The sequence below is a fragment of the Marmota monax genome, unplaced genomic scaffold, assembly GCF_021218885.2.
Source record: "Marmota monax isolate L192 unplaced genomic scaffold, Marmota_monax_Labrador192_F-V1.1 WCK01_AAM20220418_F8-fsc00318, whole genome shotgun sequence".
NCBI classification, from domain to species: Eukaryota; Metazoa; Chordata; class Mammalia; order Rodentia; family Sciuridae; genus Marmota; species Marmota monax.
The window spans coordinates 493,424-516,262 of NW_026692274.1; the positions used below are offsets into that span (position 1 = coordinate 493,424).

Sequence of the window (22,839 nt, forward strand, 5' to 3'; positions counted from 1 at the left end):
AGTACTTGCCATAATGGTCCAAGTTGAACAATCTGAATGTGGAGTTACAACAACAAGGGATAATTTCCATTTTAGTCAGCTTTTTCACTGCTATGACTAAAGGGTCTCACCAGAAGAATTTTAGGTGAGGAAAAGTTTATTTGTCTGATCATGGTTTCACAGGTTATAGGCCATAGGCAGCAAGCTCCATTCCTCTGTGTTCCAACGGAGGCAGGATCAACATGGCAGCAGAGTGGAAGAGGGAAGCAGCACCCTGGTGATCAGAAAGCAGAGAGAGAGAAAATCTCCACTCTCCCGATACAAAATATATACTCCATTGCCACTCCCACAATGAACCACTCCCTCCAACCACTTGAATTTCCACTCAGTAACCATAATTTATTTCTTCTGATACTGTTTGGAATTGTTTTGTATATTCACAAATGAACGATGGCATGCTACATCTTTGAACTTCTACAATAGATCCCCCCTCATTTATAACTATTTTAACATGTTCTAAAAAAGATGAACTGAGATGGGATGCTGCAAATATATTAGCATATTGTGGTTTAATCCATTCTGGCAGTTTAGCAAGGCTTTCCAATTCCCTTTAGTGAAGGCCTGGAGATTTGGCAATTGGCAAAAATGGTAACTGGGAAAATGATATTTGGGACTTGGAACCCTATAACATAAAGTCAGAGTCATATTCAACCAGAGGCCTTGGAATTTTCATGGTAGTATGGCAGGAATCTTCTGAATTAGCAACAGAAATCATGATACAGATCTAGAGCTGAGACGGGGCTTTTCACTTTCTAATCTAGGAGACCTATTTAAACTACTGTCTGAAACAAAAGATGAATTCCCTAAAGCAATTACATATTTTTTTTTTATGTCAACAGACTGTGATCTATGAGTTATAGTATCTTTAGACTGTTTCTCCTTGGTATAAGCATCAACCAGTTCTGAACACTTTGACCTAGTAAGCTCCTTGTTTTTCGATTCAACTAGGGCATGTTTTGCATTTTCTTTATCTTTCACTTTAACTTCTAAATAATTTTGATTTCTTAATTGTTTCTCTTCTTTTTGCTTAATTTTTTTCCTTATTTTTTTTTTTTTTTTGTGCCACTGTTCTATTTCTAGGTCTTTAAGGCTAAGCATTTGTTCAAAACTTGTCTGCATAAAATCATCATTCACTAACCTGTTTTCTTTAATAAGTTTTTTAAGAGAGAGGAAGAGAGAGAGAGAGAGAGAGAGAGAGAGAGAGAGAGAGAGAGAGAAAGAGAGTTTTAATATTTATTTTTTCGTTTTTTGGCAGAGACAACATCTTTGTTTTTGTATGTGGTGCTGAGGATTGACGCCTGGCTGCACACATGCCAGGCAAGCGTGCTACCGCTTGAGGCACATGCCCAGCCCCAAAACTCTTTTCTTTAGATTGGATATATTTTGATGCTCGAGAAGACTTATATTTAGACTTATCTGTTTCAGATTTTATTTTGAATAAACTATTTAGTTGATTTTTTTCTTTATGTTTGTCTCATTCTTTGTTTATATCTATCTATCTCTTTTTTATCTTATTATTTTCCATCTGGATTTTCGAAGGTTCATCTTTTGTTTTTTTCTTTGAGGGATGAAGTTTTCTCATGTTGTGCTTTACTACTACCGTCTACTGTACTTGACTTTTTCTCTCCCATTAAGTGTTTAGAATTAGCTGTATTTATACTTTCTTTGTCTATAGACTTTGCCTTTTTATCTACTTCCCTGTCTTTGTGTTTACTTCTGCCTTTTTCTGATTTAGTATACTCATTGTTATATGATTATTTATAACTTTTCTCCAAGTGTTTTTCTTTGCTTTCTGCTAAATGCCTCTTTTTCAGTTTTTTGAGAGAATGAATCTTTTTTTTTAAATAGATGGACACAACACAATGCCTTTATTTTTATGTGGTGCTGAGAATCGAACCCGGGTACCACCCATGCTGGGCAAGGGCTCTGCCGCTGAGCTACAAATCGCAGCCCCTGTCATGAGTTTTTTTTTTTTTTTTAGTAGTAGTACTATTCTTAATCTTCTCACCTTCTTTGTAGCATTTTTCTGTGTAATGTGATTATAGCTTGTTCCTTTCTTTTATTCTTTCAACACAGTCACTAAAATCTAATTTGTCTTTTTCTGACTTTTGCTCATATTTTATCTTCTTTTGTTTTTCAAATATTTTTCTTTCAGTGTTTTTAACATCTTACACTTTATTTGTAAATCCTTTCTCAGATTTCTTCTTACTTTTCTTCATGTGCTTTTCTTGTTTATCAATGTCCATTTCATTTTCTATGTTAGTCCTACTCATCCCTTATTTACACTTAATTGTGAAGAGCTGAATTATTTCTTTATCAGTAGGTTTTTTCTCTTTCTTCTTTTATATCTTTTATCTTGTTTTCCTTGAAAGATTTCTCACTTTTCTTCTTTAATCTTTTCCCTTTCTTTTTTAAAGTTCCTCTGTTTTGAGGTATGCTTTTCCTTTTTTGGTTTATCATCTTTTATGTTTTTTTTTCCAATTTTGATTTTTTTCTAATGATAAGAACTCATGCTCCATATTTAAAAACAGATCTTGAATGTCATCTCTTTTTTTAAAAAAAAATTCTCTTTCCAAAATTCTCTATCAAATTCTGCACTCCTCTGCATTTCCTTAGTGCCATCCTTATTTTTTAATATTTTCCATTTTCACCTTCAATTTCTTTTCTGTGTTTTTCTTTTCCCCCATCTTTGTTTAATTTTTTTTCCAGTATTTTACCCTCTTTATTCATTTTTTTTTCAGTGTGCAATCAGAATTCTCAAATGTTTGACTATGATCTTTATCCTTCATTTGGTATTTAATTTTTCACCAAATTCTAAGTAAAAATCTTTCTGATGTTTGCTTTTATCCTTATGCTCCTAAGATTTTACACAGCAACTCTCAGGCAAGAATTCAGATTCTATATTTTCATACCAAACAAGACTCAGACTATAATGACAATTCAGAGCTTCATGTTTTGGTATGTTCTTGGTTTAGTGGTGTTGACTATGTTTCACTCAATCCACAAGAATGTTTGGGAGATTTACCAGTGAAAATATGAAATAAATATAATGAGGTATCATCTTTTGGACTAAAAGATTTCCTGAAATTCACCTCTTCTCTGGTCTTTTCTTAAAAATCTAGTGCAGTGTAACTGTCAATTTTGTTACTGTGGAATTTAGGTTTTCCTCTTTTTCTTTATTTAGCTCTTGGTTTTCTTATTTTTGTTCTGTTTTTTTAAATTTTCTTTTGATTTTGCCTTTCTGCTTATATTCATATTCCTTTTGGTTTGTACATCAGAATTTGGTGTTTCAGGGATAGAACATGCAGTAGAAACCTGTTTGTTCTGAAAAACTTCATCAGTACTTTCAGTACTAAATACAACCCTAGACAACTTTTTTTTTTTTACTTTTAAGTGATTAAAATAGATTGTTTTGTAAATAAAGTACTCTAAAATAAATTAATTTGCAAATAAACTAATCTTTTCTGCTTCAGATTCATTTTCTTTTTGTTGTTCTTTCCTACGAATCTGTCTGTCATCAATCATTTTAATCTAATTTCTTCATCATCATGGTCTTTGAACTCATACCGATCTAGGGCAGATGGAAGAGGTAATTTAGTGGGAAGAATCTGTTCACTTTCACAGAGGAGAGAGTCCCCTTCTGTTTCAGATTCAATAAGATCATCAACACTAGACGGATTGACAGATTGAGCCTCTGTAGAATCTAGAATAAGAAAAGTAAAGTCTTGTTGGTCAAAGTACAATTATGAGAAAAATAAGATAGAGGGGGAAACATAGCTTATATAGTAAATATTTTAAATAACTCAGATAACACACTTTCAGATTTACATGAACATCATGCAATAAAAGTATGCAAGAACTTTGGTACAGTATTGTAGAACTGTTTATAGAGAATGTCCTTTATGATGTTTTCCTTTTGACCTTTCTACAAGTATATGTTAAATTCAAAATATATAAAAATGCATAAAAACCAGAGAACTCTGTACTCAGGGCAATTGTTAACTACCAAAATGATAAAAATAAAAATCTGCACACATCTTTTCTGGAGAAAGAACAATTAACTTATATAAACCTTTTGAATATGAAAAAGTAAGAACTATCAAAGGGTTTAAGTAAGTAGACAAGATAAATTATTTTGTGTGTGTCAAAGCACTTGTCAATAAAAATGTAAATGATCACATGATTCGAATGAAGAACAATATTTTATAAGTAAAGGTTAAGTTTCCTCCCAGTGCTGGTGATTGAACCCAGGGCCTTGTGTATGCAAGGTAAGCTCTACCACTGAACTACACATGCAGCCATAGGAAAATGGATTTAATCATACCAAAGACATGATTCTTGAGGAAAACAAATTGTGAAAAACTAAAAGAAATAACCTCCAGTTACATAATCAAGATTGTAATGGATAAATTAGATAGCTATATCATTTGAGAAGAGGTACTCTGTTCCTTAATTTGTTATCTACAATTTTGACAGTTACTAATAAACCATTTAGTTCAACAGGATAAATAGTGGGCTAAGATCTTATGTATCTTTAATTACTTGAGAGCTTAATTTTATGAAATTACATCTAGCCTATTGTATAAATATAGCCAAAGCCTTGCTAGATTCTATTTAATTATAATTTATTTAACAAAAAAGAATGACTGTCTTCCCAGGTTGGCATCTTTCTTACCTCAAATGTATTCATGGATTGAAACTGAAAAGAGAACTTAAGACTCATAAGGGAAAAGAAAACTGAGACCTCTGATAGTGGGAAGTTCCCTAAACTCATCACAATAATAATTAAACACTTAATTTACTGATATTTTGTGTATGTGTTCTGGGAATAGAACTGAGGGCCTCACACATGCCACTGAGCTGTATCTCTAGCTCCTGGCTTAATAGTTAACAATACACAAAATTACACCTTGTATATATTAAGCTTCCTGTAAGTAATCTAGTTTCTAAACATTCTCTTCAAAGGAAAATTCAAATTCTAGAAACATTTTTGAGTGAACATAAGGTACCAAGCACTGTATTAGGATCTCTGAGAGATCACAATATTTCTTTTGAGGACATAGTAACATTCTCACACATACCATTATAAAGTATCATTCAATGATGTGTTTACTCTCTATGTACTCATCTATATGGTATAAAAGATTTTGGAATTGGAACTCTGCATACATTTAAAATGCTATTTTCAGTCATCAATTGGTGCAATCATTCTGAAAAGCAGTTTGGAGATTCCTCAGAAAACTCTGAATGGAACCACCATATGACCAAGTTGGACCTGGAGACCATCATGCTAAGCGAAATAAGCCAATTGCAAAAAAAACAAAGGCCAAATTTTCTCTCTGGTAAGCAGATGCTAATGCACAACATGGAGAGCAGGTTTAGGGAAGTATAAGAAGTACTTTGTATTAGAAAAAGGAGAACAAAGGGAAGGGAGGAAAAATAGGAATATGAAAGACAGAAGCATGAATTAGACAAGGCTTTCCTGTGTTCATATATGAAGATATAACCAGTGTAACTCTACATTATGTGTAACCATAAGAATGGGAGGTTTTACTCAAAGTATGTATGATATGTCAAAATACATTTCACTGTCATGTATAACAAAAATAATTTAAAAATGCTATTTGCAGTCATTAAAATTGCAATATGCACTATGAAGTCATAGAACTTTGTCCAACTAATTTGAACATCTATTTAGGGGCTGTATTTATATTGGTCCTTGAGAAAATGAATCAAAGAATATATATGTGAACATCTTATTTATAATCTGATCTTGAGAACATTCCTCCCCTTGCAATTTTCAATATTTAGTTTTTCATGGTTTCTATTCACCTTATTTCTCACTAGATTATTAGCTTTTCTGGAAATTGTGTTCCCTTTTTATTGTTTCATAAAACACAACATAAAATGCTCTACTTTAGACTCAGTCTTGGGTAAGTATTTATCAAGCTCCACTAGGCTGAACGCTAGGTGCTGAGGGAAGGTAAAATGAAAAGATCACAGTCCTTGCCTCAAGAAGCAAGTGTACTTTTATGTGCAACAGCACAATAATTGGTAATATGGCAATAGATATTATGCTCTCAAGAATGAGCTGCTCAGGAGGAATGGAGAATGAATGAAGTTTTCTCAGAAGTAGTACTGAAATATGCACAGGAATTCCAGGTAAGATTTAAAGGCATGAAAACAACCATGATGTAAACAAGCAGCTGAAATCATAGCAGGTACCATTCCCCTCTTGCAATAGTTCGTGGACAATTTGACCCTTTTTTTTTTTTTTTTTTTTTTTTGCTATTTTAATAGCTGCATATTACAGTTAATATGTAATCACTTAAACTAATTCCTCTATTGAGGCTACATTTAGGTTGCTACCCATGACTTGATATAACAGATATTCAACAATGAAAAGAATTTTAGGGTATACTGTTACTTGGAAATAGCAGAATATCAATATTTGCAGGTATGTAGGAAAAAAGGAACAAGAGAAACATATTGAAATAGTATCTGCAGGAAACTACTTGGAAGGATTGTGACTTTTCTCCTTTAGGCTATTCTACATTTTCCACATTCCTAGCACAATAGATCTATCACTTTTATTATTAGGAAAAATATTTTTGAAAAACGCACAGCTATAAAATGGTCCCACTAACTTTTTTGATTATTGGTTTGGCTTTTTTTCCCATGTATATGTTCTTATTTTCCTGTTATGTCACTTTGTAATTCCCTCAGCTCTTTTCATCTGATCTTTTTATATCTATACATACCAAAACAGCTCAATTATAGAGTACATATGTCAAAATACTTCATTTAACATATCATAGTATTTGAATTTTTGAATATATGCATTAAAGTTTAAACAGAAATTCCCTTAAGGGACACATACATGTATACATGTACACACTGAGAGATACATTGTTTGCCTTTTATGTTCTTGATTCATCAATTGAATGCATGTTATTCAGTGTAAATATCCTGACTCCCTCCTTCTAATGGTTCTTTTAAAAATATATGCCCTGTTTTAAAGAAAAACTATAAATTCTAAAATTAACAAGTTAGAAATTTCCCTGGTTGAGTGAACTCAATCTGACTTGGAGTACCAAGTAACACTCTGACAGTTCCTATGCACCATCTGTGATGATCTTATACTGCTTGCAGAGGCAGAATCTGATCACCAGACTCTGAACATCAGCAAAGACCATCACCTCCATGATGCCCTTTCACTTGCGGAATAGGCTGAAATCCTTTTCCAACCTTAAATATTCCTCAATTTTTAAAATCTACTTTAACCAATGAGAAATATAGATGAACCCAGGTACTGGATTGTAGTGGAGCAGTAGTTTTTCAAACAAACAAACAAAAAATTGTCCTTCTCTTCTTAGTAAATGGCTGCTTAAGTGAGAAAATCATCTGTCTCCAAATCCTCAGATTCCTATAGTCAAAAATGGTCATGGTCATTATTATACTAAGTTACCATTTGGTCACACTTTTAAAAAGTCTCTAACACCTATTTAATCACTATATCTGAACTTGTACTTAAAATAGCTTATAAAGATACTTTTAACAAGAGGCTGGAGATATAGCTGGGTGGTAGAATGCTTGCCTAGCAGAGGTAAGGCCCTAAGTTAGCGTTATTTGTAAAAATAAATAAAGTAACAAAAAAAGGACCTTTAAAATTTTTTAATGTATATCATATATCAATTTACTCTCAACAATCCAATAATCATGTTTGGGAAACTAGGAAAGATAGTGAGAAATAATCAACTGTTATAATGTTTCATTAAAATTTTGTTAAACAATTTCTTTCCTATGAAAAATAATAATTAAGCTCCATTTATTACTTAGCAAATATACTTAAGTATATTTGAAAGTTGCTCTTTTATATCTTATGACAATTTTAGATACCTGTGAGTAAGGCTGGTGTCATTTAAAGAATGGATAATGTTATAGGAGTTCCCAATTATTCTTAGGCTTGACTGAATCTACCATGAATTTTCATAATTTCTTGCATATGAAAATCCAAATGTGACCAATTTGGGGAGATCACAATATACATAGTAAGTCTATCCCCTTGAAATCTCTCTAAAATAACAGGAAGAGAGGTTTTGATAGGATTTTGAAACCCTCTGCATTGTACATTACACATTTATAGGAATTTAATTTTTCTATTAACATTCACATACATTTCAGGAGGGTGTGATTTTGACACAAAACTAAATATACCATGATGCTAAAAGTACAGTAAAGTCCAAATCTCTACCTCCCATATTTCCTCTGACATTCAGCCAACCAAGTGTCTGGATTCCTTTCAACCACCTCAAATTCAAGATTAAAAACATTAACTCATTGTTTTCCTTCCACAACTACTTCCACTTGCTGCTTAAGCTAGTCTTCCCTACCTGAGAAATACAAACAAGAAAGTTACTCAAATTAAAAAATCCCAGAGGAAGTTTTTTTTTTTTTATTAAAATATTATTTTATTTATTTTATTTTTTTATTTTTCCAGAGTCATTTTCAACTGTCTCATTTCCTCAACTTCCAAATTCAACCACTCAGTTTTAATCTCTGTAATATCTTTGAAATCAATGTTTTCTTTATCCCCACTGCCACTGTTGCAGCTCAGGTTTTCACCAGTTCTTGCCTAGGTTAATAGTTGCCTTAAAACACAATGTGGCCAGCACATATTACATCTTGTCTTATTTGAGGGCTCCACAAGTTAGTATAAATCTTCCCAAGACTGCCACCTTTACTACTACTAAGTTGTAACTAAGAGCCCTGAGATAAGAGAAGAAATCAGCAATGCATCAGCCATAGAGTAAATGATGGCTGAAAACTATATAAAATTACATAATGAATAAATTTGTGTTTGATATTTTATGTTGTTCTGTATTCTAAACAAACAATATCTAATCTTTACAGTAGCTATTATAATTCCATTTTAATTTAAGAGACAAGTAACAGAACCATTATTGTACAAGCTCACCTATTATAGGATGTAACCCAGGGTATCTGACTTCATAGTATGTTCTACATTGCCCCCCATGTTTCATTACTTCTTTCTATACTAGGATAGTTTTTCATCTTCCTCAAATTTCAGTGCATATATATGGATTCTCAATCAGTTGCTTCTCATTATCTTTCATCTGCTTAATCATGATTAGGGAGACAGCCTGTTTAAAGATTTTATACTAAAGAAGGGTTGAATCCCCAGTATAAAACACTACAAAACAAAAAAGAGAATCAAGGGCTGAAGTTGTGGCTCATTGGTAGAGTGCTTACCAAGCATGTGTGAGGCACTGAGTTCAATTCTCAGCACTACATATAAATAAATAAGATAAAGCCCACTGACAAATTTTTAAAATTTAAAAAAAAAATAGAGAGTCAAGAAATCATCTAGGGGATAAATTAAGTGGAATGTGATAGATATCATTATTCAAAGTACATGTATGAAGACACAAATTGGTGTCAGCATACTTTATTTACAATCAGAGATATGAAAAAAATTGTGCTGTATATGTGTAATAAGAATTTTAATGCATTCCTCTGTCATTTATTTATTTTTTTAAAAAAATGAATAAAAATAAAAATGTAGGTTGAGATGAAAATATCAAATACAAATTCATTCACTATGTAATTCTGTGTTGTTTTCAGGTCACAACTACAACATTCATTCTAAACTCATTATTCTAAACTCAGTAATTAGAAGAGGTGGCCAACATTTCAGATATGTCATGATTTCCTTTGGAAGTACAGATACATTTGATTAGCTTCACAAGCTACCTTCAACTTCCACACAACCTGCCCTTTCACAAATTATAAACTGAAATGCCTATTTTCCTTAATTGAGCTTGTGAACTATCTACTACAGGGGTGGAGGGTAAATAAAGAGAGAAATAAAAGAGAAGGGGATAGTAAAAATGTAAGACTTTCATTTGCCAACTATAATATTGGCAAATTATATTAACACCCTGCCTAGGAAAAAAGGTCTATTAGAAAATTATGTAACATACACTTCTGCCAAACATAATGAATTATATGACAATTAAAAAAAAAAAAACTAAATCTAATCCCATAACTTTTCATATGTGTTTAACTTTGAACTAACTACTCGAGCTGACTCCAGGCACTTATTTCATTTATCACAAAGATAAAATGCAGGCAGTGGAAACCACCAGACATGATAAATGTAAGTAGATATGACCGTTTTCCCCATGGGATAAAGCAGTGAGGGGAAACAAGAAATAGAGTGAATCAAAAACATTAAATTGATATTCAATTTTCTATGTATTAGTTTTGGTGAAATTCACACATATACACAGATAGTTCCTCCCAGTGGTGGCCTCCTTTGTATATGCTAGGTAAGTGCTCTACCACTAAGCTATGCTCCTAGCTCCAATTTATATTTTTATATATGAAGTAGTAGTCAAACAACCACTTGTGTAAAATATCTTTTAGTATTCATTGAAAAGGAGAGAGTAGAAATGATAATGAAAAGAGAGAGATAAAGGGGTAGGGGGTAATAAAAATGTAAGACTTTCACTTGCCAACTACAATTTAATGCTAGTATATAATGATTTTACAAATATTTTTATAATTAAATAAAAACTTTTATTTAAAATTAGCCTTGGTAAAATGAACACTGTATTTATACAATTTCTATTAATTGTCTCACTTACCTGTCCATATTACATGCTCAGAATGCTTCTATTTAACAAGTTAATGCCAATAATAAATCTGTCAAGACCATAAAGCTACTATGTAACAAAGCAAACTCTCCAAAGCCAAGTTTCTCTGATATTGGTACACACAACCATCATCCTGCATGATTAACTGTACAAATGTCCACTAAAATGAGATTTCCATAAGCAGTCAAATATCTTCTATCTTAATTTCACAATATAGCATACTTATTATAATCAATTTACATGTAAAGTGCTTTGGGGAAAAGTCCTACAAATTAATCATACCCATCTGAGATTGAATTTCAAATATGAACTTGGTATTTGTTTATCATTATCTTGATTTTGAAATGTTCACAACTCAGATATAAATGAGTTGGTTTACCTGAATGCATATTTACATACAGACAAAAATAACTCATTCGTCACTATTAACAATTGTTAAAGGAAAATTCATGCCTTGAATACTTTAAGTAACTTAAACTAGGGAATCTGGATGAAAATTTCCATTTCTATAATGATAAACACAAATGAAATTTTAAGTTTGAGAATATTAAAGCTGAAAACACTATAATTACAACTATTTCCTTTTAAATAAATGTCTAATGTGATAGCTTATCACCATTTTTAAATATAATATGTATTAGCTGCTAATGCTCAGTCAAGTTTTCATGTATTCATGTATTAACTCATTGAACTATTACCATACTTCCACAAGGTATCTACTGTGATCCTTATTTTATAGATATGGAACCTGCACACACACAGGCTAACTGATTTGCTCAAGATCAAAGAATTGGGGATCAAACCTAGACAGTCCAGGAGTGCTAAAATATGAGCTCTTACAGTTAATATAGCTATTTTTAAAAAGCAGAGTGGGAAAATGCCCCAGTCCGGCTGGGCACAAAATACCGGGAGGTGAAGAGCCACTTGTAGGTTCAAACAGGAACTATGTTATTGCCCAAACCCAATGGGAACTCAATGGGAACTCCTCAGGAACTCCGCGAGAACTCAATGGGAACCTAACGGGAACTCCGCGAGAACTCAAAAGTAGCGGGCACCCGAGGTAGCAGGAGCTGCCTTATTGCCGAACAGCAGAATTTTATATACACAACTGAATACATAAATTGTTTCAATTTAGCATCCTCCAGTTACAGCAATCAGTCATTATCTTAATAATTATACACAACTTAATTATCATCATCTTAAAGGCTCACTGGTGTTACTTCTCAACCACTTCTCCTGGCAAAATGCCAGGCACCATCTTGACTTTGTTGTGGCTCGCAACACCTCCCCACTTCTGTTTAATTAAACAACAAGTATATGGCTTAGGAACAATGCCTGTTTTAGGTTGCCCAATACTACACATGGTCTTACCTGTCATTGGATGATCTGACCTCAAATTGTCAGCCTCCTGTCTTAGGTTGGTACCATTGCAATTGGATCTTCCCCATCTTTGACTACCAGCCCAACACATTCAGTCATACTTGTGGATAACGACCATCACAAGCAGAAGGGAGGAGGATACAAAATGCCACGACACCAAGCCAATTGATGACTCCTTTTGGAAAAAATGCACCAACGATGACACCATCAGCAAAGATACACTAGCACTACCACAATTCACTGCACCAACAGATAGTTCACAATGCATACAAGTGATACATAGTCCAGGCAAGTTCTGCAAGTAGTTCAAAGCAGAGGAATCCATTAATATGTACATTTCCTCCCAAAGTAAACTGACTCCTTGATTGAGAATCACTTGTTGAGTTACATTATTCATTGATGCATCAGTTTACACAGTTTGTTGTGATAGCTATCGCAGAAGCTGTATTTTGGTTTTATCTTTGTCATCATTGGCACTGGGATGAAGATAGGAATTCTGGCAATGATGGCCAAAAAAAAATTATGTAACATTCCAGCATGAACTAAAAAAAAGGAATTTTCTAAACAATTTAGTATCCTGAATAGAATTAGATATAATGAAAAGAAAAGGTGAAAGTAAACAAACATCTGTTAACCTCCCTTTTTGTTCACATTTTTAAAAAATCCTCAACAGCTGTTTATTCAATTTAAATTAAACCATTTAAATAACATGAATAAAAAAAATTGGATCCATTCTTTTCATGAGCTCTCCTCATATATGATATATGGCCATACGCACATACAGACATACAACACAAAACACAAGTGTGCACTCATAATACAATACATACAACACATAACATAATAGTAAAGGCCTTGTAGCTTTATACAGGTGAAATCTCCATTGCAATGTTTAAAAACTCCACATTAAAAAAAATAGAACTGATCAGAAAAACATTAACCTAGGTCTGTAGGAGCTCAAAAAATAAAATAGAACTTCATGATGTAGGAAAGGGCAATAATAAAATCGATATTGAGAAAAGCATCCTGGTTACCACCTGGGTTTCACTCTTCTTTAGATATCCCATCCTTCTTCCTGTAACTTGCATATGAGTCTCAAGGTATGCCCACAAGCAAGCCCCAAGGTTTTTATTGCATTTGAAATAGGCCTTAATGGTGTTCATTATTCATTAGCCTCCAGGTATGGGAGAACCACTGTCGCAGACATAAGGATAGCTAGAACTGAAGTTCTGGATATCAGCTTTTATGGATTTGAGCTAAGTCATCTTCATTTGGTCTGTAGAAATCCCTTTAGTTAGGCTCTCTGGAATCCAAATCGGCTGCTACTCTCCCTATGGAAACACACAAACAGACTCCCGACTAAAGAAAATCACTGGGTCAGTGGTAGGCCCCTGTCTTAGGTTGTCCAATACTGCATATGGTCCTTACCCATCATTGGATGAGCTGCCCTCCAGGTGGCAACCTCCTGTCTTAGTTTCGTACCACTGCAATTAGATCTTACCTGTCATTGTGTACTTTATAGCTCACCTGGCGACTATAAAACTTTTCCTTTGGCCTGTTAGGTTGTCCAGTACCGCATATGGTCCTTACCCGTCATCGGATAAGCTGACCTCAAGGTGTCAGCCTCCTGTCTTAGGTTGGTACCATTGCAATTGGATCTTATCCATCATTGGCCTCAGGAGATGATTGAGGGGAGGGACTTGCTATGGGTCTTCTGTTTGTGTGAGTCTCTGGTATTGTATCTGAACAGTCATGAGTTGAATTGATTCTATCCTACTTTTAATAAATTGAATGGCCTCATTAGCAATGCAGGGCCCAAAGGTAAAAAGTAGAAGCAGCAAGAGAATGGGCCCAAGGAAAAGTAAGTGGTAGGGCAACCACCCATATAGCCCCATCCAGAGGAAGTTGGCTTGTTATTCTTTTCTCCACTTCTAGAGGTCTTCTTGTAGCAGTTTTACTTTATTTTGGACTCTTCCAGATCAGTTGGCTTAAAAGCAGTACTCTTCCTGTAAGAAAAGACATAATCCTCCCTTCTCGGAAGTTAAGTGGTCAAGTCCCCTGCGATTTTGTAAAACCATTGCAGCCAGGGAGTCTAATTGTGCTTGGAGTTCCAAGATAGTACTTGCTACAGCTTGTAAGTCATCAATCAGTTGTTGGGATAGAGAGCCACAGCCGAAGGGGCCCCAGCCGAAGGGGCCCCAGCAAACTTCCAGCTGCCAGCAAACTTCCAGCTGCCGGCTGATGATTGGCTCACAGCGGCCGCAGCAACATCTAGCTGATTGGCTCCTCTGCGGTGATGCTCATTGGGCTGTTTCCTTGCCCTTTCAGACCACGGAGCTGCTCATTGGGGGACTTTTTGTCTCCGCCCATGTGACCCAGCCAATCGGCCTCAAGAGCAGGAGGATTGTGGGAGGTGGAGAGAGAGGCTTGGGTTGGGGAGAGAGGCTTGTGGAAAGCCAGTGGTGGCACTTGGGGCTCTGAGGGTTTTTCCTGAGAGGCTGTTTTGTTTGGCGTGTGTGGTTCTAAAAATAAAGTTAGTTTCTTTTGACAAGTGGCTCCTGATTGTGCCCAGCCAGACTGCGGCAATCTTATAAAAGTGGAAAGCGGTCCCTAACCCTGCTATGCTGGTTCCAGCCCCAGTAACTACTCCGAGGCTCAAGATCAGGGGTAAAGCTTGGATAGCTCTGTCAGTTTTTCCCCCAATGTGTTCTAATGCAGGGACAGGAAGGCTCTGATTATTATGAACAATTGTAACATCAGGCAACACAATGGCTGGAGCGCAGAGTCCAGTCCAACTTTGTGGGAGAAAGCTTAGAGCTTCTCCACCACACATGAAAACTGTACCATTAGGAGGGCAGAGTTGGGTACCATTGATGGTATTATTGTGTTGGCAGAAGGAGTAATGTATCTGGCCAACATCTATGTTACTTGAATTATCAGGAAAAGGATCAGATCTAAAACATGTGACTGGAGGAGAAAAAGGAGACAAATAGACTCCAGACCTCAGGGGCAGGAATAGGCAATAGGTCTCAGTCTGTAAGGAGTTAATAAGAATAGCAGTGGCCTGTAATGGACCTGGTTTTAAGCAAAGACAGCAATCCTCTGCTAAATTGGGATTTGTCGTATTAAGCAGCGAGAGAGTGGCTTGTAAGATAGATTGTGTTTCAGGGTCAATAAGTAATTCTCCCCAAATTGCTGGGAGAACTAGAGGGTGGTAAACGGGGGCACCCTGGAGTTCAATTATTTTTTCCATAGTTTTCTTCACCACGTAATCTCAGGCTAGGTCTTGTACCCCACCGCCATCTGACATTCCTATGTGCATTTGGAAAGTCCAGCAATAGGTCTTGGAAGGGGAGTCCTTTAGCCAGGGACATGGAATGGCTCTTATGTTGGAGTTTGGCTGGCCTGACCAGTATCTGGTTGATTTTCATTGGCATAAGCTTGCCTGATCATAGCAAGAGGCAGAGCCATAGATATAGTTCTTGAAGACCCCTGAGTGTGAGCAATCCTGTGGGCAATTTGGGGGATCATTTGTAGCTGGAGTAACAGAGGTAACCTTTGGTGCCTGCCAGCAAATATTGGATAAGGCCTCTAGGGGACATCCTGCCTGTTTTCCCTGTATGAGGGTAACTGCTATTCTTCCATTTGAACATGTCTTCAGAGTAGCATAGCAATTAGAGGGAGGAACAGATGGTAGGATAGCACAAGCTGTACAGGGGTTGCCCTGGATGCTTTGTAAAAGGGCTTTAACTTGATGTGGATCACCGAATCCAGTGTTGATCATCAGAACACTTCTAAGAAGCAGCAAAATTAATATTGTAAAATTCATCTTGGGTCCTGAAAAAGAGAAGAGAGAAGAATATCCTCAGAAAGCAGAGGGCCTTCTGGGTTTCCATTAGTCTCATTTGGTCCCCTGCTATGGGGGGACAATATTTGAGGTCCCTTGCAGGGACCCAAATAGGCTTTTGTTCAGTAGTGGGAAAAACACAGCCGAATCCTCGTCCAGCTGTAATAAGGGGATCTGGGCCCCTCCATTCCCCTGTAAGGGGATCCCTCCATTCCCCTGTAAGGGGATCCCTCCATCGGAGTTGGATCATTCGATATGGGACAGTTGTTGTCCAATGTTTTTGAAAAGGTGAGAAATGTTCACCTTTGGGCAAATTTAAAATATTGAGAGTAAACAGGGCCATATTCAGCTGATCATGGGGGGGAGTGTTCCCCTTTTTGTTTTATTAGTTGAGACTTTAGAAGATGATTATGTCTTTCCACAATTGCTCGTACCTGAGGATTATGAGGGATTCCAGTGATGTGGGCAATGTGCCATTGTTGAAGGAATTCCTTGAAGGTTTTGCTAATGAAGCATGGACCATTATCAGTTTTTACTTGATCCGGAAGGCCAAGAGTTGCAAAACATTGTAACAAATGATTTATGGCATGTTTAGCTTTTTTGCCTGCATGGGCAGTAGCCCAACATGCATGAGAGAAAGTGTCCACTGTTAGGAAGATATACTTTAGTTTTCCAAAAGAGGGAAAATGTGTGACATCACTTTGCCAGAGATTATTGGGTCTAAGACCTTGGGAATTTACCCCGCTGGTCTGGATTGGGGGACCTGCAAGAAGGGACGACATGATTTGAAGTCCTAATAATTTTCTTTAAATCTTTGATGGGAATTTGAGGGAACCAATAATGTAATCCCCTCCAATTAAGGTGAGTAAGCTGATGAAAAGAAGTGGCTTCCTGGAAAGAATAACAGTTGGAGGTGGAAGCCAATGAAACAGCGAGGGCATTTCCCCTATTTAAAAAGCCAGGTAGACACTGATGTCCCCTTAAGTGTTGGAAAAAAATAGGTTTTGTTCTTTGTTTTAGAAAGTTTCTGGCCTGAATCATTAGGGGGGTAATGGGATTATGATCGAGCTTAATATGGGTATCTATAAGGTTATTTAGTAGATTAACTACATAGAGGCTATTTGAAAACAAATTGAAAGAACCCTGGACCTCAGATAGAGCCACGTAGAGATCCTTAAATTGGGCGGACCCCTGTATCTCATGTGAGAGGGCAAGGGTTGGAGGAGCTTCACAATTTCCTGGGGGGAACAGAACTATGGAGTCTCCCTTTTTGCCTCCATCTGTGAAAATTGAAAGAAAGGTAGGACCGGCCTCAGAAAGAATAATCTTTGGCAGTTGCCACGCTATTTGACAAAAGGAACTCATCCATTTGTGGGGGCCATAGTGACAGTCTATCATCCCTGGGAAACCTTCTATGGCTAATGCCAACATAGCTTGTTTCTTTGTAGCCAAAAGAAGTCATTAATTCTAAAGGTAACAATGAGAGAATGGGGGTTCACATCCAAAGAGCCGAACAGAGAGATCTCGCCCCTTGATGACACAATTGGCCATTTGGCCTACCATAGAATATACTCGAGATGCCCCTCCCACCAAAAGATGGATCCAATGAATAGGGTCTCCCTTCTGGGCTAAAAGAGCAGTGAGAAGTGTTTCTCTTGCAAGAATATAGAGGACCAGGGGTATGGAAGGTTCATATGTTTTTAAAATAGCCTCATCAATAGCTAGTTGGATTTTGGGAAGAATTTCCTTATGTTTAGAGGTCAAGGTCACCACTATGGAAATATCAAGGCCTTTTAACAGGTAAAAGAGGAGTGAAAGTGTGGCGGTAGTAATAGGGATCCAAGGTCTCATCCAGTTGATCTCTCCAAGTAATTTTTGTAGTTGGGGAAGGGAATAGGTATCTTCGATGCATAGTTGTGGTTTTGTAGGAGATGCAACATCAAGGGTCAGGCATGTGCCTAAAATTTTAAAAGGGGCTACCTTTTGTACCTTATCAGGGGCAATTTTAAAGTTGTGGTCCTTTAAGAGGTGTGTGCACTTTTGATAAAAGTGCTCCAGTCATTGGGTATTAGTACTCCCAATTATAATGTCATATATATATATATATATATATATATATATATATATATATATATATATATATATATATATATCAACTTCTTTTGTAAGGTGGGACAGAAGTTTGGACATGTAGTCTTGACAAATTGGGGGGCTATTGGCCATACCTTGAGGCAATACAGTCCATTCGTAGCGTAAGTCAGGTCCCTTATAATTAAGGGAGGGAATGGAAAAGGCGAATTTTTCAGTGTCCTCAGGATGTAAGGGTATAGAAAAGAAACAATATTTGATATCTATGATCATCAAGTGGTAGTTATTTGGGATAGCAGGCACCCAGGGCACTCCCCATTGTGGGGTCCCAAAGGGTAGCATTCTCTCATTGATTTTCCTGAGATCATGAAGAAACCTCCATTTACCATTAGCCTTTTTATCACAAAAACAGGAGAGTTCCATGGGCTCACCGACCACTGGAGATGTCCTAATTGAAGTTGCTGTTCAACTAGATGATCTAACTGTTGGAGTTTTAGGGAAGGAAGTGGCCACCTCTCAACCCATACAGGGGGCCCCTGAATCCAATTTATCTTAAGGGCCCAAGGATAGGCAGTGGCCTTTAGGATTGGGGGTAGGGTCAAACGTTTGGTAGACCTTGTCTAATCTTCTCAAAAGTTAGGTCATCCCTATAATTAGGATGGCAATTTCGACATTGTTGGAACTGTTGCTGGTATTCCTCTTCTTGCAACACATCATAAAAAGCCTTATGATAAGTAGCAATATAGGCTTCTGCTTCTCCTAGGACATCTTGGCCCAAAAGATTGGCAGTTAACCCCAGAGCCACAAGGGAGTGGATTTCACCCATATTTCCATCAGGATCCACCCATGGCACCCAACCAGCAGTTTTTTGGAAGTGGGTAGTTCCACCAACGCCCAGTAAAGGCAGGCCAGCAACAAGTTTCCATTGTGGGGGAACTTGCTCTTTCCTATGGACTGTACTATCTGCTCTAGTGTCAATAAGGCATTTAAACGCTTTGCCCCCAATAGTGAGTGTAATTTTTGGTGGCACCCTGGGGAAAAGAGGGACAGTACAGTGAGTTTGTGTGGGGTGTTTCCCCTTGTTTAACGGGGCTTGGGGGCACCCCATTTGGAGTTCATAGGTCTACCCTGGTTGTCTGTTCTAGATTTACAATCTTTAGCCCAGTGAAGGCCCTTGTGGCATCTGGGGCAAGGAGTGGTGAGGGTAGAGAAAGGTGGAGTCCTGTCAAATCGTGCAGGCCTCCTGGTCTTCTTTGGGCATTCTCATTTAAAATGTCCCTCTTGACCACACCCAAAACAGGTGCGGCCTTTTCCAGGAAATGCTTGCTGAAGGGTGCAGACTAGAACCTCTGTGTCCTCCTTATGGGAGGCCTGTAGCATAGCTACCATAGTCTTGATTTGGTGAGAATGGGTTCCTATATCCTGGGTGGCTATGACCCACCATTCCAAGACTGATCCTTCAACCCTGCAGAAGCTAGTTTATGTTCCTGGTTCATTCCTTCCCATACCATCATTTTTATAAAGTGATCCTAATTTCCCCTGGTGGGAGTTTTCTTTTAAAATTTCCCTCTACCCTACTAATGAAGGATGAGAGGTCCTCGCTAGGCTTTTGATTAACCCCAGTGAGAGGGGATTCAGAGTGACCATCCTCAAGCTTCCTCCAGGCTGCCAAGCCAAGGGCTCGGATCTGATCCTTATTAAGAGGGTGAATGGCAGGTTGCTGGAGCCCAGACACATTTTGTTCTGTGGTCCCAGCGAGCATCCCCATAATAATGGGTATAGCAGGGTTGGCATGTTGGTTTCTTTCAGCCTGTTATTGACATTCCTCTTTATAATAAGTACATAATTTAATGTAAAGAGGTCCTGGAAGAACTGCTCGGGCCAAGGCCCTCCAGTCAGCGGCAGTGCACGGGTGATGTACAAGGCCTTGTAATATGGTCTCTGTCCATGGGGCATTGGGGCCATCCTCAAGGACAGCCTTTTTTAACTCCTTAGATCCTCTGGTTCCCCATGGGTACCAGGACGCAGGGCAATTGACTCCCGAGTTAATATTAACAGGAAATACTTGATATGGCTCTAGGCCAGGTGGTGCCTTAGGTTCCACCCTCCCCAAGTCAGGGTACAGTGGAGGAAGAGTGGAATGCAAATCACCAGGGGTACAGGTTGATGACTTGAAGGGATTCTGAGAAAACTCAGAACTAGGCAATGGAGGATAAAGAGGATTTTTCTGTCTAGGGGGCCATGGAGTGGCATCAAAAGAGTTTAGAGGTACTGTGTTTTGGCTTCCTTTGGGCTCCTTATTTTCCTTTTTGCTTTCCTGACTGGCTTCAGCTGAAGGTGTACAGTTAGGTCCCTCAAGGGGAGGAGATGTTGTTCTGGGTGCCTCCCATAGTTTTGGGCTCTTTGCCTCCAGTTTGGGACGTGGCCTAATGGGCCATCGAGGGAAACAACCCTTGAGAGCAGACAGGGTTGGATAAACTCCAAGAGGAGAAATTTCACCCTGATTAACCTGGGCTTTTCGGATCAGTTGTTCAACTCTGTCCCAGGTCTCCCAGTCAAATAAATTACTCTCTGGTAACCAGGGAGCGGCTTTAACTAAGTCTCCCAGGTCTTGCTTGCCTGAGTGTCAGAAATTTCGAGACCTCTACTCTTAAGGAGGACTCGGAGGGAAGGAAGGGAGGGATCATTTTTCGAAGAAGCCTGCCCCATTTTTGGTGGGGGTACACTCACCTTTTGCCCGATTGCTCATCAGTGAAGTTCCCTTCCTCACAAGGGGCACCAGCTGTCGGACCCACCCTCCGACAGAGGTTGAGGAGAATCACTAGATAAGCTAGTGAGTGTTTCCCGGCTGAGCAAGAGGGTAAGTGTTGCGACCTGGCCCACACCCAGCCTGGCAAAAATCACACTGAGTTGGGAGTTGAGTCAGCAGAGATGGCACAGCAACTAAGTTTATTGTGGAGAGAGAGGACTTATATAGAGAGAGGAGAAGGGGGCAGGGCAAAGGCAGGGGCCAATCAGAGATCGGAGAGTCCCCTAAGTTGGGGTAGCCTAGTCATCCCAGTTACAGAAACAAAGCCCCGTTAACCTAGTTACAGAAACAATACCCCATTAGGTATGTGTGCCCCTGTTGCTGGGAAGTTATTCTTTGTGTTTGCAGAAGCCATATCTTGGGGGCGTTCAGGCACATATACGGAAGCCATTTCTCAAGCTCTAACTGTCACTTACATGGAGAATCACAAAACCAGAATCACAAGTCTGGGGATTTCCCAACAGTGTTTTTTCTTCCTCTTTCCCCAGCAACTGCACTTCCGTGGTCAGCAGAGGTCCAAAGAGTGTATGCTCAGTCTTCTGAACATAAGATTCCTAAGCAGGTATTTTGACATATTGATAATAAAGGGATATATAAATCGGTGCTTGCTATTATTCAACAATTTCAGAATTGTTTATCTAGGAAGTTACTAACAACCTGGTATATAGATTCTAGGGTTATAAATGAACAGTGTTTTATGGAACTAAAACATCAAACCTGTATTACATCCTAACAAATACACTGAAAGTGATTAAAATATACCATTTGGAAAGGAACAAAAAGAAAGGGTATTTGCATTTTAACTTTACATAAAAAGTAGAGAAATCTTTAGTATGTCAATATGCAAACTACTCTATAAAATGCTCTATTGAGTCTAGAGTCTAATGATCAAATATGTTCACACACATAACACCCTAAGTAACCTCTTCCTATAATCCCTATAATTCTAATTACAGGTTTGCTTGGAGCTGGGTACCCAGGTGCACACCCGTAATCCCAGCGGCTCTAGGAGGCTGAGGCAGGAGGATCACAAGTTCAAAGCCAGCCTGAGAAAATTCAAGGTGCTAAGCAACTAAATGTGACCCCGTCTCTAAATGAAATACAAAATAGGGCTGGAGATATGGATCAATGGCTGAGTGCCCATGAGTTCAATCTTTGGCACCTTCCCCCCCAAAAAAAAAAGGTTTGCTATAATACTTCCTAAGGTGATCTTCTAGGAAGAAGATCTTATAAACAGAACTTACTTATAAACAGTTAACATCACATAAGCCACTCAGTTAAAAATTCTGGTATAATATGATTTAAATATTCAGGTTATTTTTGGACCTCTTGATACATTAAATGATACAATTTCCATATAAGCATGTGCTAATATTTGTATTTTCATAGTGTCTGAAATATGAAACTGAGGATGTTTCACAAATTATGACAATGTATTTGTGGTAAAATAGTATGATTTACTATTTTAACATGGACAAAATGAGGATTCAAAAATACTGGTTGTTCTGTATATTTTATGACACACAAATGCACTTAGTGAACACCAGTGGGTAATAATATATCACTGTTTTTGCAGGTCTCCTATCTCAAAACCAAAAACAAAATAAAAAACAGCTTATTTATTTATTATGATGAAACATTTTTTAAGTGAGGAAAGTTTATAGTAGCAGTTGCTTAAGAAACAAGGCCAGATTGTTGGCAAAGATCAGAAAAAGAAGAATAGCCCGTATGACAATCATTGGCATTTCATGTTTGTACAATGGACATTGTTTTAAAATAAGAAAACCAGTGTCTGGAAAAGTTGCTAACAAAACCTCTACTTTGGCAATTAGTAAGTATCAGAAATTATGGGGGGGGGCATTATATGACAGAGAGTTACCCAATTTTCCATTATCATAATTATGGTTTATGAGTGAGATCAGGCTCTCTAACTATGAATTCTCAGCATGGTAGCATAAGCAATTATTGGTAACAAACATTTTTATTAGATAGAATTT

The 22,839-nt window shown here is 37.4% G+C and overlaps 1 pseudogene; it reads right to left on the reverse strand.

The window, feature by feature from the left end:
- Positions 1–364: 364 nt before the first annotated feature.
- LOC124089759 (ankyrin repeat domain-containing protein 12-like) overlaps positions 365–22,839 on the reverse strand; it is a 62,785-nt pseudogene continuing 40,310 nt past the window's right edge.